Genomic DNA, 4,715 nt, shown 5'->3' on the forward strand with positions numbered 1-4,715 from the left:
CCTGCCCCAGCACAGCACCCCCTGCCCTGTAGCATGGCCACCCACCCCACTCCCCCCAGCACAGTGTCTCCTGCCCTGCTGTGTGGTAGGCCCCCCATCCCCCAGCAGAACGTCCCCTGCCCTGCAGCATCACCCCCCACTCCCCAGCACAGCACCCCTCACCCTGCTGTGTGGTATGCGCCTCCCGCCCCAGCACAGTGCCCCCCGCCCTGCTGTGTGGTATGCGCCCCCCCGCCCCAGCACAGCACCCCCTGCCCTGTAGCATGGTCACCCCACCCCACTCCCCCAGCACAGTGTCTCCTGCCCTGCTGTGTGGTATGGCCCCCCATCCCCCAGCAGAACGTCCCCTGCCCTGCAGCATAACCCCCCACTCCCCAGCACAGCACCCCTCACCCTGCTGTGTGGTATGACCCCCCCCACCCTGCAGCATGGCCCCTCACCCTGCTTCCCGCAGCACAGCACCCTCCACCCCACTCCCTGCAGCACAGCATGCCCCATTATGCCCCCCAGCCCACTGCCCTCTGCCAAGCCCCCTGACCAGCTCCCACAGCAGTGCCCCCCACACCGCTGCCCTGAAGCATGGTGCCCCTGACATTTCCCCACCCCATGGCATGCCCCCCCCACTCCCTGCAGCATGGCATCCCTGCCATGTCTCTAACCCCGCAGCACAGTGCCCCAACCCTGCTCCCTGCAGCACAGCACCCCCTACTGGTTCCCTGGCCCGCTCCCCATGGCATGGCACCTCCTGCTGCCAATCGACGTAATCTCTAGTTCATGCTGCACCCAGGGGGAATGAGACGGGTGGGATGGATCATGTCTAGTTTATTCCAGCTCTCATCATTACATCCCACACGGGGGGAGGGACAAAGCTCAGACCGTCACTCCCTGAGCAGTCCTCCCCGGGTGCCTGGGTCCTACCAACTCAACAACCAGGGAGAAGCCCCCCCCAGTACAATTATGGGCTACGCGGGGTTACACTAGCAGAATGTATAGAGAGGGGCCTTAAGGATCCCCAAACCCTCCCACTGTGGGGACTCCAGCAGCTGCACTTCCGCTGGGTCTAGGGCAGGTCAGGTGACCTGGTGCCTGGGCGGGGCTAGGTGAGGCAAGGAGCCTGGGGAGGGGTCAGAAGCGTCCATAGCGATGGTCGGGCGAGCGCTGGCGTTTCTTGTCCCGGGGCCGGTCGTGGGAACGCGATGGGGACGGGGCCCTGGGAGAGAGAACAGAGTCAGCATGGCCATGGCCGGACCCCAGGGGGGGCTGCATCACCTCCCAGCCCCCCCCAGCCCAGCCCCCCAGGGAGTGCTGCATCCTCCCCCGGCCCCACAGGGGGCGCTGCGTCACCCTCCCGGCCCCTAGAGCTCCGCCAGCCCCCCAGGGAGCGCTGCATCCTCCCCCAACCCCCAGGGGGTGCTGCATTATCCCCCGCCCCCCCCCGGGGGCACTGCGTCACCCCCCAGCCCCTAGAGCTCCCCCAACCCCTCAGGGTTTGCTATGTCATCCCCCTTTCCTACTAAGCTCCCCTTGGGGGGCACTGCACCCAGCTCCAAAACCTCCCCCTTGCATCATCATTCACCCAGCACCCCTGACCCCTGCTACTCATTCTGCCCCAGCACCCCCCGACCTCATTTGTACAGCCCAGGGACTTCCCCACCCTGCCCCCACAGGACCCCCACACCCCCTCCTCCCCCAGGAGAGCAGCTGCCCCCACCCTCCAGTCATCTCCCAGGGGCCCAGCCCCCCGCTCCCACTCACCGCCGGTGCCGGCTCCGCCCGTACAGCTGCCGGCGCAGCTCCCGGGATATGGGCCGCAGGTGCATGAAGTTGCAGAACCCTCCGCGCGTGCACTCCCTGGGGGGCAGAGAGCAAGGGGGTGACAGTCGGCGATGGGGGCACCCGTGGCAGCTGGTGCTGGCCAGGGGGCACTGACCATGAAAGGTTAATGGGCCCAGGGTACCAGGCAGGTACCTGCCGGGGGAGAGGAATCCCTAAGGCTCTACGTTCCCTCTAAGCTGCGTGGCCACACAGCTGCCTAGTGAGCGCTGCGCAGGCACTCAGGGCTGAGGTGGGGAGAGATGCCTCTCCCCAAAGCCCAGTCCTGCCACGGCACCCCTCTCCTGGCCCAGTCCTGAGCCTACCCGCCCTTCCCCCGGCCCCGACCCAGTCCAGCCCTGAACCTGCCGCGGCCCACGGACAGGTGCCTTCCCTGGCCCTGACCCAGCCCAGAACCTGCTGCAGCTACGGGACAGGCACCGCTCCTCAAGCCCAGTCCTGAACCTGCCCGCCCCTCCCCTGCCCCTGAGCCAGCCCAGCCCCGAACCTGCCACAGCCAGGGGACAGGCGCCATCCCCGGCCCACCCCAGCCCCAAACCTGCAAGGCTGAGGGACAGGTGCCCCGGCCCTGCCCGGCCAGGACCTGCTGTGGCGGGGGGAGAGGTGCCTCTCCTCCCCAGCCCAGGTGCTGCTGAGGGGAGAAAGAGATGGGGTGAGGGGGGAGTCCTCGCTCCCCACTTTTATCCCAGTGCACCCCAAAGCCCTCATCTCCAGCTCCACCCCAAAGCCCACACCTCCAGCTGGATCCCTCACCCCCCTGCATCCCAACCCTCTCAACTCCCACACTCCAAATACTTTGGGGGAGGGATAGCTCAGTGGTTTGAGCATTGGCCTGCTAAACCCAGCGTTGTGAGTTCAATCCTTAAGGGGGTAAAAATCTGACTGGGAATTGGCCATGCTTTGAGCAGGGGATTGGACTAGATACCTCCTGAGGTCCCTTCCAACCCTGATATTCTATGATTTCTATGACCTGAGCCCCTCCCACACTCCAAATGCCTCAACTCCAGCCCTCAGCCCCCTCCCACACTCCGAATGCCTCGACTTCAGCCCCCTCCCGCACTCCAAATGCCTCGACTCCAGCCCTGAGCCCCCTCCCACACTCCGAATGCCTCGACTCCAGCCCTCAGCCCCCTCTTGCACTCCGAATGCCCCAGCCCACACCATGAATTTTGTTAGGTGCACCAGCATGGAGATGATGTGTCACAAAATTCATTCCGCACATGGGTGGGAAAAATTCGAGGGAACGCTGCAAAGGGTTAATGGGGTCCAGACGCCCAGTGGGTACTTGCTGGGGAGAGGAGGTCCCCGAGGGGTTAAGCAGACCAGGAAGCCTGGTGGGTACTGGCCTGGGGAGAGGGGTGAGTCCCTGAGGGGTTAGAGGGCTAGTGTGACCAGCAAGTACCTTCCTGGGGAGAGGTGATCCTGAGGGATTATGGGGTCAGGGCGTCCAGTGGGTACTGGCCAGAAAGGGGGATCCCTGAGGGGTTAATGAGGGCAGAGTCCCAGAGGTGCCATCCCTGTGCCCAGTCACTTACCCCATCTCGTACTGGCGGCAGCAGGACTCGCGGAAGTCGGTGACTGGGGACAGCTCAGCCCGCACGGCCTGGCCATTGAACCAGCGATTGTTCAGCTCCCCCACAGCCCGCTCGGCGTCCTCCTCCCGCCGGAACTGGGGAGGAACGAGAGTCAAAAGGGCCTGCCTCTGGGGAGCGCTGGCCCCAATCGGGGACCCAGGGCAGGTATCGGCTGCCGTCGAGGGGGGGAGGGGAAAGGAAGGGGGCACAGGGCTTTCCCCTCTAGTGGGCACTGGCTCCCCAATCTGGTCCCAGGCAGGTATTGGCTGGCTCGGGGTGGGGGGCGCTGGGGGTTACCTGACATAGACTTGCCGACTAGGTGATCCCCAGGTTGTCACAAACGTTCAATCTCCTCGATCTCCCCATACTTCTCCGCCAACTCTGTGAAGACCCCTGACGCAGGGACAGAATGAGCTTCATGGGACAAATACCCAGTAACACTGCATAGGGTCGGCTAGCCTGGCCCTCGGATGCAGCCCCTCTGGGGCAGGGCAGCTGGGAAACAGCCGCAGTGATATACACAGAAGGCTGCTTTGCCTGATGTGAGATGCAGTCACTATTTCTGGCTTCTATTCCCAGCTCTGGCAGCGGAGTGAGTTTTGTGGTTGTGGAGTAGGGGAACCTGGGAGCCAGGACACCTGGGTTCTATCCTAGCTGCTTCCAGTGACTTACCTCAAAAAAAATTGTCATAATGCTCCTGCACTTCCACATCGCTGACATGACTGGAGGAGAGAGAGACAGACTCACGGCTGCCGGACAATGGTGAGCTGCATTCGGTGCCCCCTGTGTCTCCTGTTGCCAGGGTGAGGGGCATGTCCAGAGGCCACAAGCTTCCTCACAAGCAAGGCAGTGCCCAGGAGCATGGACGGAGACCCGACCAGGGCGTTAAGGGACGAGAAGGGCTGGGAGGCTATGCACTTCCCCAGACAGCGTCCCATGCAGCTGGGCCAGGACGGGGTAGTGGGTACTCCACAGTGCGAGCCGTCTGCCAGACTGGGCCGTGTTCTGGGGGTTCCGATACAGATTCAGCAGCACGATGGTCTACAAACGGAGATGCAGACATAGTGAGGTGTCAGTGTTCCTCAGCTGCCCCCCGCCCAAAGGTGGCTGCGTCCAGCGGCAGGTGAGTGGTCCCCATGTGGTGTTGTTTGTGTCTGTTCCCCGCCTGCCCCACTCCAGAGGTGGCTGCATCCTGATCCCCCAGACGCTGCGCCCCGGATCCCCATTGCCAGGCTCACCTGCTGAAGGTGGGTCTGTTGTGGAGGCGGGAACACCTGTCTCCGTGACGACAAGCCCCGATCTTAAAGT

General features: G+C 63.9%; 1 pseudogene; it reads right to left on the reverse strand.

The window, feature by feature from the left end:
• Nucleotides 1–807: 807 nt before the first annotated feature.
• Nucleotides 808–4,715, reverse strand: part of LOC115640389 — a 4,445-nt pseudogene continuing 537 nt past the window's right edge.

The sequence above is a fragment of the Gopherus evgoodei genome, unplaced genomic scaffold (genome assembly GCF_007399415.2).
Source record: "Gopherus evgoodei ecotype Sinaloan lineage unplaced genomic scaffold, rGopEvg1_v1.p scaffold_31_arrow_ctg1, whole genome shotgun sequence".
NCBI lineage: Eukaryota > Metazoa > Chordata > Testudines > Testudinidae > Gopherus > Gopherus evgoodei.